Source organism: Trachurus japonicus, chromosome 10 (genome assembly GCF_045865225.1).
Source record: "Trachurus japonicus isolate A0001 chromosome 10, Traja_1.0".
Classification (NCBI taxonomy): Eukaryota; Metazoa; Chordata; class Actinopteri; order Carangiformes; family Carangidae; genus Trachurus; species Trachurus japonicus.
Genome location: NC_140916.1, coordinates 1,052,955 through 1,068,758, shown reverse-complemented (window position 1 = coordinate 1,068,758; position 15,804 = coordinate 1,052,955).

Genomic DNA, 15,804 nt, shown 5'->3' with positions numbered 1-15,804 from the left:
ATTCATTTAAAATCATGTATAGGTGGGTTTGGCGATCTTTTTCTGGAACACTTTTTACACAATTTTTTACACACGATAACAAACAGCGCAGTCTATTTCTCCACACGCAAACCACAATCAAAAAGCCACTCATTGCCACAAATAATGCTCAGAACAGCACCAAACGTCATCAACAGTACAAACAGGATCCCAGCCCATAATACGAGGCATCCTGGTTTCTATTGAAAAGAGACAAAAACACAATTCCCCCACTCTCCCCCAGTTATACGTTATGCAGCAACTTTACGCATCCAGAATAGCGTCCAGGCACTGACAACTCACGTCCGAGTCTGACTGGCAGCACAAACATCTGGTTTCAGCAGCCATTGGCAGGCAGTGACACACATGACCCCCAGGCCCAGCACATAGACTCCACAGGCAGCTCTTCCTCTTTCACTTTTCTCCTCCATTTCCTTTAGCTCGTCTTCAGTAAACTCGGTCTCAAACTGATAGGGGTACCCATCGAAATGAAACCAGTCGTCGTTGTTCTCAAACTCCATAAGCTCAGCCATGTTGTCTCTTCCGGTCGCCCTGATGTCGCGTCTAATTTTGCGCTTGTTTACGTGATTTTCTCCTGTAAATATCTAAAGTTAGAAATGCCCAATTCAGTTCATTTCCCTGTGAACACTCAATAATAACTTTTATAAACTGATAGGCAAGATACAAAGGAACTTTGACAGCATTGTATGGAGTAATAATCACACATTTTCATCCTTGAGCTGCGGGACTCTACTTCACTCCGTAATTGCCAGCTGACTACCTGTAACCATGGCAGTAACAAGCAGACATCACAGAAAGGACAACATGGCTGAGTTTATAGAGTTTGAGAACAACAACAACAGTTTTCATTTCGATGGGCGCCCCTATCAGTTTGAGACCGAGTTTACTGGAGCTGAAGAGCTAAAGGAAATAGAGGAGAAAAGTGAAAGAGGGAGAGCTTTTCTCTCCAGAGGTGCTGGGGAAATCAAGTGGTCATGTGTGGTCACTGCCTGCCAATGGCCGCTTAAACTGAATGTTTGTGCTGCCATGAGGAGTCTGACGTATTTGGTTCCAGTGCACCATCCCAAACATTTACTTTCATGTTTCGGAATGCCGGCCCTTAATTATTTTTGAAAAAGGGGCGCCATTCCGAACCTGAAAAAAGGTCTGCCATTTCGAAAGGTAGTAATTAAGGGCGCACTCACACTAGGGCCAGTTGTTCCGTACTGTGCTGAAGCACGAATGCCCCCCCCTCCCCTGTCCCCCGCTGACCCGCACTCACACTACCCCGAACCCAAGCGTGCTCAAGCACGGTTGCCTCCGACACATACGTCATCACGTTGATATAGAGGGGTTATTTCTTTACCAACGTGGCGGATGCGCGCTTAACCTGACTGCAGAAAGAAAGGCACTGTTCTTTATTAACTGTCTGTTTGACCGATTGTCATGGTTATCTTGAAGCTTACTCAAAGCGATGTTAGCTAGCAGTGTTGGCATACTCATGGCACAACATAATCGTTAAGTGACTGCTGTTTACACGCGGTTGCAGAAAGATGGTGGAGAATGAACCAAAAGCGCATTACATGCTTGTGCTCACATTCGTGATCGAATGTACTGTGCTCAAGCACACCTCTCCCAACAGTACCGGGCCAGGGAAGTGTACCATACTCAAGCACGGAACACTTGCACTCACACTAGCAATAAAATCTGGACTTTGGGGGGCAATCGTGCTTGGGCACAGTACGATTCCCTAGTGTGAGTGCACCCTAAATGTGCTGGGTAAAGCATGTGATGTGCTTGCCGTGATAGTACAGTGGGCAGTTGCCTTTGGCATGGGTGACCAGGGAGCAAATCCCGGGAAGGGCGCATGCTGGTACCCTTTTTGTTTTGTATATTAGCCCACTCATTATGTACATTATTAACCGGCCGGGGAGACACCGGACGCGGAGGCGCCACGAATAGTCGCAAACCGCAGAGAAGCTGAGCCAGTTTCTTTCCGGCGCCTATACTAGCTGATTGTGTTGTTCACACCAGACGAGCCGCAGCGCGCACCTCCGTGGCCGGCTCACGCCCTGCAGCGATCATTTCAGCGTCTGGTCTATTTGCCGTGAGCGATCGCGTCAAGCCGGGCAGGAAATCAAACAAAGAAACACGAGAGAATCCAGTCAATTTTCAAAATAAAACACTGTGATTGACACCGTCAGAATGGCGGTCCTTCGGAATGGGGGACGTGTGTTGTCAGTGCCTGGACGCAGAAAGTTGCTGCATGACGTATAACTGGAGGAGAGTGGGTGAGCTGTTTTTGTCTCTTTTCAATAGAAATCAGGCAAAGCAAACAGATGTTTGATGCCTCGTATTATGGGATGGGACCCTGTTTGTACCCCCCCCCCCCCCGTTTGGTGCTGTTCTGAGCATTATTCGTGGCTATGAGTGATTTTTTGATCACGGCTTGCGCATGGAGAAATAGACTGCGCTGTTTGTTATGGTGCGGCCATTGCTAAAGTTGCTACAACTAGAGAAGCTAGTGGTTAGCAGACTTCATCTCTCGAGGGGGGGTCTAACTCTGTGTTACGGTGCGTTGGACCATGGGTTAAATTTACGCCAGAATGTCCCTCTAAGGTGGGTGTTGGATGGATTATTATGATGTCAGGTGTTTTCTTACCCATACCATGAAAAACTGGCAAAGAGTTCCCCACTACATGTGCAACCCAATACTGTGATATGAATCCAATGCTGAACAAGCGCTGAGCGTTCCTGCGCTCTGGAGGCGTGGCTTCACAGAGAAGTCTGAGGAAAGGGGCACAGACTTTTGAATTGTGTGTTTCTAAAATGTGGCCTGCTAGAACCATCTCCAACCTTTAAGACTCTGGTTCTCTAACTTGGGGGCAGGGCTGACTCTATTAAACATTAATCCTTCACACAGAGTCTTACAAAATGTGCTGTTTTTCCATTCTGTGCTTTTCCAAACCAATAAATATGAAATGTAAACAACCTATCAGAGAAGAGGAAGTTAAAGGGGAACTAAACCCCTCAGTTTTGGATGATGTGCTCTAAGCTTGAAATTCAAAAAATGCCTTGATTATGGGCGGGACTCCAGGAGCACTCTCCGATCCCCCCTCCCCCCTGCGCCCCATTCACACCCGCGAAATCACACAAAAGAGAAAAAAAAGTAATAAACACACATCGACACTTCTGCTAGCGCTAACGAGCTACTAACGAGCTACTCTAACAGCACTAGTAGCGCGTACACTACTAGGAGAGGACGCCAGAGCCGTGACACAGCATCTACAGCTGATCCGCCGGCTCGTTAGCTCGTTAACGGCTCGTTAGCGCCGGCCGCGCTAACGATTCCCATCCAGGCAGCTGTTAGCAGCCGTTAGCCGCAGCAGAGCAGCTAGTGCGCCTAGCAACCGTTAGCAGAAGGCAGCAGCCGGTGCTGATTGGTCGGGGAGCTAGTGGCCGATGACGAAAGCTGCCTCCAAAACGTCATCTGCCTCCATCTCAGCCAATAGAAAAATTAGATTGTAATAGCCGTGTTTCAACCCATAGAGGGCAGTCACTCTACATTTTTACTACAAAATACACCAAATTGAAATATTTTGACTAAAATGTCAAAAGTTGGACCAGAATCAACTAACACTACCTTATACCCAAATATATTTGTTTTCAGCAGAAAAAAGTGGTTTAGGGGTTTAGTTCCTCTTTAAGACCAGACTAACCAATCACTGATCTCCTGAGCTGTTAATGAAGAAGCAGAAGCTGCTTCAATATTATCATTTGATCCATATTTTTTAAACATGATTAACAAAAAAATGTTCTGTGTAGATAATAGGATGTAAAAATCCTATTGTTTCCTATTATTTAATGATATTTACTAAAAAAAATTTTTTTGCATATGTATTTTGTGTGTGTTGGTATATACACACAGATATTTACTTTATAAAAAATCACTCTCTGATATCTTAAATTAATATTTAAGTTGTAATGACGCTGCAGAAAGAACCATTTTTAGTTTTGAAACACTTGGTCTGTCTATTAACTCATTGAGTGCCACGCTCCTTTCCAAAGTTTTAGTCAAGTGTACCGGCAATTTAGACCATTTTTGACGATTTTTGTAGAGCCACAGTGTATTCTATATTATTGCCACCAACACATACTGTGGCTCATTTGAAAGGTGAAACTTTCTGCTTCAAATGGCCACAAACCGTTTGTTTCTACGTGCCTCTGTTCCTGAGAAAAGTCAAGCTAAACATGGCTGGGTTTCACCAAAATCCCTGCTTTTTTTCTAGAAGAGGAGATAGATCTTTTATGAAAGGTGCTCTGTTTGTGCCTGTCGCTCTTCTGACACTCGCATTTCTGGATCAAAGGGCTCGTGTAAGATAACAACAATTGTTGTTCTATTCACAAAACAACCATCGGGGGGGGGGGGGGGGGGACTGTCGGCTGAGAGCTTCCTGTTTCTGCTCCGAGCTGCTGGAGCCTCGCGGGTGAGAGCAGAGCAGCTGCTGCATCCACATGCAGAACTCCGTTTGCAGAAGCCGAGTTATGATGAAAACTTCCAGATCATGAGCTGTCATGAGTTTCTGATCGTCATCTATTTCAGTTCTGCTCGTCGTAGAGTCCCCAAATTTACACATAAGGTGTGTTTAAGTGTCTAGTTTCATAATTAAAAAAAAAAGCAAAAAACGAGAAATCTCGTTTTTGGCACTCAACGCATGGGAACGAAAAACGAGAAATTACGTGGTTGGCACTCAATGAGTTAAACACCTGATAATCTGATATTTCTTGTTTTGAATGCTACACAAAAAATCCTATTGTTTAATATTATTTACTGTGATTTATTAACCACTATTTTTTTGCATGTGTATGTGTGTGTATATTTGTTTGTATATACACAGACATGTATACTTCATAAAAATCACACACTGACATTTAATTTATATATTGTGTATAAGAGGAAGAACTCTGCAGGTAGAACTGTTTTTGTTTTGAAACAACTCGTCTGTCTATTAAACGTTTGATAAACTGATATTTCCTGTTTTGAAAGCTGCACTTAGTGACAAGGACACTGTATTTCCTCTGGCTGCTTCAAAATAAAAGGTTATTAATAAAAGGTCTTATTGTGAAAGAGCAGCAGGAAGTAGAGAGTAATGCAGCTGTAGCAAGTGATAACTTGACGGCTCTAAAACCAGGAAATGAGGTGAAGTGTAGAGAGAAGCTGAGAGTTATAAAAGTCCTGAGCAGAGACACAGAGACCCTCCTGTTGTCCTTCTGGGTCAAATTGACCCGATCCTTCCCTTTTCCCTTCCTTCTTTCCTTCCTTCCCCTCATCCTTAATTCTTCTTCTTCCTTCCTCTTTTGATCCAATTGACCTGATCTGTTCCCCCCCTCCATCTTTCTTTCTTTCCCTTTTCCCTTCCTTCTTTCCTCCCTTCTTCCTTCCTTGAACGAATCTGTTCCCTCCCTCCATCTTTCTTTCTTTCCCTTTTCCCTTACTTCTTTCCACAATCCTTTTTTCCTCCTTTCCTTCCCTTCGTCCTTACTTCTTCCTTCCCTCTTGACCCAGTCTGTTTCCTCCCTCCTTCTATCTTTCCTTCCTTCTTTCCCCTTGCCCTTCATTCCTTCCTTCTTTCCTTTCGTCCTTCCTTCCTTGATCCAGGAGGACAACAGGAGGGTTACAGTGGACTATAGTGTCAGTTCACTAGAGTCAGTGTGACATGAAGAGAGTGAAGCTCCAGCTGAGTAGAGATGAAGCTCAGTGTTAAAGCTGCTGCTCACACAGTGAATATGATGAGCTGTACTCACCAGTGTTTGGTAGAGACTCTGCTGTGTTGCTGACAAACTCCTGATGGACTCACTTTGACTTTCTGTCTCCTCTCAGTCCTCGATCCCTCACACTTTAGGTTTCACTTCTGCACTGTGACGTTGAGCCTCTCCCTGTTTCCTGTGTTGCTCCTCCTCCTCCTCCCTCTGTAGCTCTGTGTGTCTGTGCTTTTGTTGTGAAACAGCAGCGTTTCTCTGGTGAACACGGAGCAAAGGTGGAGCTGCATCTGACAGGTGGGAGGAGTCAAGTGTGTGAGTGACAGCTGCTGTTTATCTCCTGATGTTCCAGCAGCAGAGACAGACTGGGAACCACTCAGGAGAAATTAACATCAGTCCAACAAGACATTTAAATATGTAGAAACACATTAAAGAAGATCAAAGAAGAACATTTCACAGACTTGTCTCAGTAGAAATACATCAGATCAAATTAGTGGTGGGACTCAACTAAAAAATTAACTAATTTATTAAAGGCTTTGTAATTTATTAATGACATTGTAATCCCATATTAATATTTGACACTGCAACATTTTTCAGTTCAAACTGATTTGGTAGATGAGAGAATCAACCAGTAGACATACCTACATACAGTTTCTATGTACCTCTAGAAAGTCATCATATTTTTCCAAAATCTTAAGGTTTTGTCATGTTCCACCCTGGAAATTAAAATTAATTCAATCTAACATTTTTAAGCTGCATATACACAATATAACCCTCCTTATCAAAGTGAAAACATCATATGAGTTTTTAAATATCAACATTTTTGGTCATATACCGTAGATCAGTGGTCCCCCAACCACCGTGGATCATTTGGTACCGGGCCGCAGAAAGATGAAATGAAAATGAAAAAAAAAAAAATGAAATCGTTTGTTTCGTCTATTTCACACTTCCGGTCATTTTATTTTGAAAATGTTGCCACTTCCGTTTGTGCATCTTCCCGGTGCTGCGCAATTGACAGGCAGGCACAAACATAAAAGAGTGAACAACACACGTCGCCGGGCCGGGAAAAACCCAATAATGAGACGACAGAAGACCCGACGCCTTCCAACAAGAAGCTGTTCTAAAAGAAAAAGCACGAGTCCTGTTTAAATTACGGGTTCATTGTGTAGTGATATGAGGCACCACTGTTATATTGAACACAGGGTTCTGCTACACCGACACTCCTTTTTAGCTTGTAGCCAATCGTTGCTCAAGCCTAGAGTATAAAAGTAGGCCGTGTCCCTCCTCCTGACCTCTCGCTTCCTGCTTCTTCGGCCCGCCCACTGACAGGTCGTTGCATGGCTGCTCCCAGCAGAGCACAGGTAGGCACACTTTAGCGTGCTGTTTGTGTACATTGTGAGCGTTGTTTTAATTTAATTCAAACCGTAACTCCTTAATAGATCCGGCATCTCCGCCGCGGTCGAGGCGACATAATGGGTCGTTAACTGCCGCCGACCGGCGCGTAGGTGAGTCACTGAGAGTTTCTGTTTTTAATCGCTGTAAGCCAGGTGCTAAGTTTCTTTTCGCTCCTCTCCCTCTAACAGCCGGCCGGTTGTATGGCGCGTGGTGGCCTACTCCCCCCGCCACGCCGACCCTCTTCACCCCTCTCCCTCTTTGGAGGGGACGTTGAGTGACCGGACTGAACCGGGGTTTTTGGATGCTAAAGCTGAGTAAGAAGAGCACTATCCGTCATTTAGCCACGGCTACATGCTACCGCTGCTTCGCTGCTTCTGCTGCTACTATGTTTCTGCCCTCCTTGCTGCTTCGGCTTGGTTCGGGGTCCTGTCGGCCTACTGACCGACTTCCTTCCTGTTACTGACCCTGCTCCCGCTGCTACTGCGCGTGGTGCCGGTTGGTGTATGTGTGTGTGTTTGGCTGCCGCTCGTGTGTGCTGCTACGGGCTCTACCTGGACTTTCAGCCACTCACCTGGACTGCGTGTGTGTGAATGTGGAGGTAGACAAGGGTTGGTTATATTGTTTTGGTTATGTGTTATGTGATTGATGGTATAATTTCTTCATTTAGTTTTCATTTGGAATTTATTTGTATTAGTTTATCATTGATTTGTTTGACAGAGCCCTCTTAATTTTGTTTTCCTTTCCCCCTTGTGGTATATTGATGTGTTGATGAAAAGAAGGGTTCACCGCTGACACGTCTTCGGTTGTATTCAAAAAGAAGTTTATTAACAAGAAGAAGAACAGTGTACAAAGAATGCCGAATCCTGGAGCATCTCTGGCCAAAATGAGATCTCTCTCGACTGGCCCAAAACTCTGACCTTATATATGTTTCTAACTCCAAACACTCCACCTTCTCCAAACTAAGGAATGCAACCAATCAACAAAGACTACCTTGATCTGGACTATTTACTTTCTGGAATTTAACCTCTTGACCAAATTGATAACCTTTGGGCCACCATAGGTCAACGGAAGAAAACACCCCTGACCTAAGGTTTCAGCCTTTAGGCTAAACAAAACAATCATCAACTTTCCAACAGATAAAGTTGCTTCTAGGCAGCATCTGGAACCCATTAAGCAGAGCATCAGTTGACACATTCCTTCAGTTCAGAGAAAGCACACACAATAAGAAGAACATAAGATAATACAAGATATTTAAGCAAGAAAGTTAAGGTGTATAATACACTACATATTTCCCCCCTTCGAGGCTCGTAGAGTCTCGACACATAAAAGACAACATACAATCAAATGATTATCATAATGAAACAAACAGACACTCTTATATAATGTCTATAATGAAACAATCATTAGCAATAAAACAATTTGTGGAGTGTGAGAGCGAAAACCTGCCAGGCAGCCAATCTTCCTTAAAGTTTCCATCAAACAATCAAGACAGGAAATTCTCTCACGGTCCCTCTGCCTTAGGCAACCACTGTTTAGCACTCCAAACCAATTAGAAAAGAAGAAATTCTTAAAACTTATATGAAATAATTCAGTAGATACATATGAAAACCTCAGACAAATAAAATCAAAACAGTGTCCAATTTCAGGCTGGTCAACCCATCGAATCCTCCATTGGACCTGTCCCTGCCTAACATTACTCTCCCTAAACGTCAAAAAGAAAAGAAAACATCTGAGGCTTCAATATCCACATACTAGCAAAAACATACAGTAGTGAGTACATATCATCATGAAATTTTAATGTCAAAAAATGCATACAATAAAAACACCAAATTACACTGCAGTTCTTCCACAGTGTCAATCTTCAATGTGGTCAAAATACTTAAGTGTCCATGTTCAGGGCCCTTCACTTCATTCACATTCTTCATGTGAGGATGTCTGAATCTCCTCAGAACATCTGGGTCCCCGAACAGCCTGGCACTTTCACAGTGATCTCTCTCCTATATGTTCTAGGAGGGAGAGAGAAAACAAACCAGTATCTTTGCAACAGCAAATACATTTCAAACATTGTCACAAATTAACACACTCATGTATTATCATCAAAATGTATTATTGTCTCATTTGCCATTATTTCAATATGGATATGTCTCCATCAGTTCTCCTCTCACTTCTCTTCCATCTTTATTCACATCAGTTTCTCGCAGTAACATCTGGTTCTGATCTCCTGGTAACACTACACCAACCCACCTCAATATCATCGCCTTTGCAAAGGTCAATAATATTGTACAGAAGCAAAACAACAAGCACAGTGTTACAACTACTGCTATCATAATTTGAGCTAACACTGCACCCATAGGTCCTAATTGCTCCTGCAGCCAAGAATTTGCAGATTTCCCAGCACCTTCTGAAGCACCAAAAGCATCTCTTATGTTTTTCAGTGCATCTATAACACTAGTCATATTATCTGAGCTGTCGGGAATCAGAGTGTAACAAGCATCTCCAGTAAAATTCAGAGCTATGCATAGGCCTCCCTGTTTGGCCAAAATGTAATCAAGTGCCATGTCATGCTTCAGCAATGTCAGTCTGTGACTTTTCTGTGTGTTTGTCAAAGTTGTAAACCCTATCACAGTTTGATCTGCGAATCCCTGCAGGGTGTATGTAATATTATCAATGTGATCTGCTAAGTATGTCACTCCATACCATGGAAATAGACCTATGCCCCATTTCTCTGCTAAACTTACTCGGAAATGATAGGCCTCCATTTTGTGAAATTGTGCCAATTCTCTTTTCTTTCTTTGGCCAGAAACAGCATTAGATTGTGGATCATCAGACGCTTCCCCTTTATGTATGGTGAATACTTCATATGGGAGTTTCAGTTTTGCCATGTAACAGCATCCTGTCCACCCATATGGCAGAAAGATATATGCTTTATCATCACATACCCACCATAGATCTTTAAAATTTCCCATAGTCACATTCGCTGGCAAAGTCTGATTTTTCACAGTTAGAGTTCTACTCCTTTCAGAATCTGGAGCATGAAAGGTCACTGAATACTCATCATTTAGGGCTCTATGTTCACTTTTACCAAAATGCATCATATAATTGTTACAATCTGATATACCCATAAACATCCCAGCAGTCTTAAAGGTATCATTTGAGCAAAAACAACTTTCAGCCTTTGCTCTGGTTACTCCCATTCCCTCAGGAACAGCCTTCGTTATTTCTTCATTTGGGCCAAATAGGCTCAAATATGGCAAATCAATCAACCAGGAGCATTCACGTCGGGGTTTAAAAAGATTCATGGACAATCCCATGACCACATCTCCTGCTGATTGCTGTTGATATAATAACCATGATAACGCATAAGATTGACAAATAGGAGCCAATGGTTCGGGTACTGCTTCTAAAATTGAAGGCCATGTACCTGGTGTTGGAATCTTTACCACACATGGACCCTCAAGTCTTCTGACTGATCTAATAGAATGGGTCAGCTGTTGAAACCACAAATTCTTACCTGCCCATGGGTCTGGAATTTCTAAGGCTTTGGCATCAAATCCATATGCCTTCCATTCAACTTCTCTTTTCTGTAATGTACGATACTGTTCTATTGTTTCTTCTGATACTTCTTCAGAATTCAACAATTCATTACCTATATTATCTGAAATCAAACTCAGCAAATTAGTCTCAGACTTGGGTGTCACATATTCCTCCTGAGGGGATTTAAAGGTCGTCACATCAGGTTTCAATGTTGTTACTACAGAAGTTGGAGATTCTGTAGCTTTGGTAGTTATTTCAATCTTCACATTACTTTTGGAATTTTCAAGGGTAGTGAAAATAGGTTTTGTAGTTATTATCTCTGGAGTTATAACTAAAACTGTTGTAGGAGTCAATGTGTGTGCCTTGTTAGTTGTTTCCAAACCTAATGTAGTATGTGTCACTTTAGTTGTAGTTACTTCAGTAGTCAATTCCTGATTAACCTTGACCACTTTTGATACTTCATCCGACTTTAATGGTTCAACTACAAGTTTTATTTTACGAGTCACATAACCAGATTTCCACTGCTGTTTAAGTGGAACAAATTCAAATTCAGGTTCTAAATAACTACATGTGTAATAACCTTGATCTACCCAGTCAGCAAAATTCAGAAAGAGTGAACACTCTTCCTTAGTTTTTGTCAGGCCCATATCATTAAACAAAACATACTTTCTGTTACTAACAGGTACAGCTTCAACTCTAGGACCTTTTAACATCAATTGTTCATTCTGATTATTTCTCCACTGTAATGAAGCTTCAGGAGTTTTCTGTCCACACTTACATGGAAGCCGGACTGACCCTCCTAAAGGTACTTCAACTCTAATCGTCATACCGTTTGGGTTTGACCTTTCTTCTGACTGGCCTTGGACTTCTTTGTTTTGCTGAATGTTCAAATTGTCCTGGAGTGGCATCACATCTCTCTGTATTCTCTGATGCTTCACTCTCCGCTGGCTCTGTTGTTTCTGGGACATGCCTGAAATCAATGTCCTCAAATCTTTTCTCCTGCTCGTTGACTGGAAAGTCACCTGTGTCATCATCAGGATCATGCACAAGATTATCAACATCATCCAAATCCTGGACCACTTCATCTGGCTCATGTGAGCCTTCAACACCTCCATTTTGTAAGGGTGGCGTTTCTTCAACGGGTGCTTTAACACAGTGTGACAGGTGGTACCAAGTTGGGGACCCTTTAACCTGAACCGCAGTTCCTGTACTGCGAACAACTTCAAATGGTCCTTCACGGCGTTCGTTATACCACTTTCTCCTAAACACCTTTACAAACACCTTATCTCCAGGTTGCACCGTGCTCCTTTTTTGCTCATCAAGTCTCTCCTGCACCTCCTCTTGTCTCTGCCTGTCGGAAACATACATGGATATTCTTTTATGGAGAGTAGCCATATATGTTACATATGCTCGCATTTCATCTTCCAAAAGACCCAGACTTGGACCTTTTCCAGTCATACGCAAGCAAGGTGTTGGCATCTGTCTACCTGTAACCAACTCATGAGGCGTCATATGCAAATCACGCAATTCACTGGAGCGGCATACCATTAATGCTAATGGAAGTGCTGCTATCCAATTTAGACCCGTGTGTTGACAGATTTTGACAATGCGATTTTTCAAAATACCATTCATTTTTTCACAAATTCCTTGACTCTGTGGGTGGTAAACTGATCCGAGGCGTTGTTTAATTCCTAACTTTTGCAAGATTAGCTTTACAGTTTTATCCACAAACTCCTTTCCATTATCTGAAGATATCCGATCAGGAAGTCCCCACCTGCTTATGACCTCTCTGCACAGAAACTTGGCAACTGACTGAGCATCCTTTCGCTTGGTTGGACAGGCTTCTGGCCATCTGGAAAATCTGTCCACAACTACCAGCATATACCTTTTACCTCCAACTGGTTTTATCATATCAACAAAATCCATTACCAGCTCTCGCATTGGACCCCTTGGCGTTGGAATGTAACCTGGTGGAACTGTAACACCTCTTCGAACATTGTTTTTCAGACAAATAGTACATCTGCCTATAACATGATCAATTTGTTCTAATAGACATGGTGCCCAAAATCCATACTCTTTCATGATCTTTCTCCTAACCTCCCCCCTTGCAACATGGGCCAATCCATGTGCCTCTTGGATCATCAATCCCAACAGGTCAGGAGGTGCTATTATCAGACCTTCATGATTTCTCCAAAGACCTGTGGAATCTTGAGTAGCACCTCTGTCTATCCATAATTGTTTGTCCAATGCAGAAACTACTTCCTGCATCTTGATCACATCAGTAAGTGTTATTTTATCTTCTAAATCTGCTTCATGTGTGACCAAGAAAACTTTGCCCAATTTGTCTGCTCCTGTTACTGCTTTGGCAGCTTCATCAGCAGCTTTGTTACCTTGAGTGACTCTTGACATGTCATGTTTGTGTGCTGCACATTTTGCTATTGCAATTTCTTTCGGTTTCATCATAGCATGCAAAAGTTTCATAATCTGAGCATGATGCTGGATTGGGGAACCATCAGTTTTCTTAAAACCTCGATTTTTCCACACTGATCCAAACAAATGACACACATTATGAGCATAGGCAGAATCCGTGTAAATTGTCACACGTTTACCTTCTGCCAACATACATGCTTCAGTTAATCCTACAAGTTCAGCAAGCTGTGCTGATGCAGGTTGAGGAACCACTTCAGCCTTTTCAATCACAAATTCTGTCCCCTGGGCTTTGACTACTGCATAACCAGCACTCAATTTATCCCCCACACGGTAACAAGATCCATCAGTCCAATACTCCAAGTCTGCCTCACGCAGTGGGAGGGCTTGCAAGTCTGACCTCAGCCTTGAATATCTCTCTGCCTCCCGAACACAGTCATGCGGTTCACCATCTTCTGCAGTTGGCAGATTTTCAGCCGGATTCACTGTAACACACCTCACTAATGTAACATCCTCCTGCTCTAAAAGTCTATGATAGTCTCTAAGCCTAGGCATCGTCAATGTATATTTACCATAGTTCAGAAGATTTCTCAAACTATGATGAGTGAGAATTGTCACAGGATATCCCATTGTTACAGAAGATGCTTTATCATACATCAAAGAAACTCCTACCATTGCTCTATAACATAATGGCAATCCCAACTCTACTTCTGAGTAGGCAGTGGAATAATAGGAAATGGGTTGAGGATTTTTCCCTGTTCCTGTTGGCTGACAAAGAACTGCACATGCATATTTACCCCCAACTGAGGTAGACACATACAACAGAAAATTCTTGGAATAATCCGGAAGTGTCAAGGCTGGAGCCTCCTGTAACCTCTGTTTGACTGTTTCAAAAGCCAAAAGGCCATCCTGTGTCCAAGAAAGATTACAGTGTAATTGAACACTTCCGGTATCTTTAATCATAGCTCTCAAAGGCCCTGTTAAACTAGCATAATATTCTATCCATGCAGAAGAATATCCAGCAATACCCAGAAATGTCATCATTTCTCTTACTGTTCTGGGTTTAGGAGCCTCTCGAATGGCTTGTAAATGACTGTCAGAAATGCTTCTGTGTCCGTGTGTTATTGTTTGACCCAAATAAACTACTTTCTCCTGACAATACTGCAGTTTTTTCTGAGAAACCTTGTGACCATTTTCTGCCAAAATCTGCAACAGTTTAATTGAATCATCATGGCATGTTTCTTTATCAGGTGAACAAATTATAATATCATCCACATATTGTACCACTGTACTTTTCAATTTCTGATCCAGTCCTACTAGGTCATCTTTCAATACTTTATTGAAAATGTGAGGACTATGTTTAAATCCTTGTGGCAATCTTTTATACTCATAGAACTGTCCCTTATATGTAAACCCAAACAAGCCTTGACTTTCTATGGCAAGTGGAACACTGAAAAATGCACCACATAAATCCAACACTGTAAAATGTGTAGCAGTTGAAGGGATTTGTGCCAACAAAGTGTGCGGATCCGGTACTTCTGCTGGAAAATCAGCAACCACTTCATTTACAAATCTCAAATCATGTACCATGCGATAAGAATTATCAGACTTTTTCACAGGTAACAATGGTGTATTACTTTGAGGATTTTGAGTTATCTTCAAAACATCTGCTTTCAAAAGTCCCTCAATTTGCGGTTCAATTCCTTCAACTGCTTCTTCTTTCAGTGGATACTGATTTTTCCAGGGAGGTCTAGTCCCTGGTCTAAGTTCCACTTTAACAGGTTGAGCTGACTTCACAAGACCTATATCAGTGCTGTAACGAGACCACAAACATTCAGGTACTTGCTGCAACATCTCCTCTTTCATAACATCTGTGTCCACTTTAACACTGCAAATTACTTCATGTGTCATTCGAACAGTTTGTGGTCGCCCATGACCTTGAGCAGAAATCATAATTTTAAGAAAGCGCTGATCCTCACTCCGCCAAATGGAAAGATTCTCTTTTGTTGGAGCAAAAACAGCTTTCCCTGCCTCAATCATCATTTCTCCTATATGTTTCTGTTCATAGTCCTCAGACACCATCAAAGTTACATGCGGCACACTTTTCTTGATGTCAAATTCTTTACTCACATAATCATTCACATCAATCATCATAGCTGCTCCTTGTGGGCCCAAAATGATACAACATGAAGTGAGTTCAACTTGCTTTGGTTGATGATTCACCCAATTTTCAAAATCTGACTGAGAAGCATCCTTAAAATACTTCAATGTACAATGCAGCGGATACTCTGGAAGCTTCGCATCAGACATATTTGCTGCAATAAACTTCTCCCACAATTTAACAGGCTCCAAAAGTCCTGCACTGAGATCTCCAATCCAAAACACTGAAGAAGCTTCAACATCTGTTTTCATTGACAATTGACGAGCAGTATCACTTGGCATTTCCACCAGACAGCCGTCTGGAGTACATTTTATTATACAATTCAATCTACACAAAGCATCTCTTCCCAAAAGTGCAATCGGTGTATGTTCTGATACCAGTATAGGTATTGTAGTTTTTTGATTTTTGTAGCAGAGCTCAATTGGTTTTGTAAGAGGTACCAGCTGTTTGACTCCCTCAAACCCGATTGTCCGTATCAATTGACCAGACATAGGGAGATGTGTAGCATC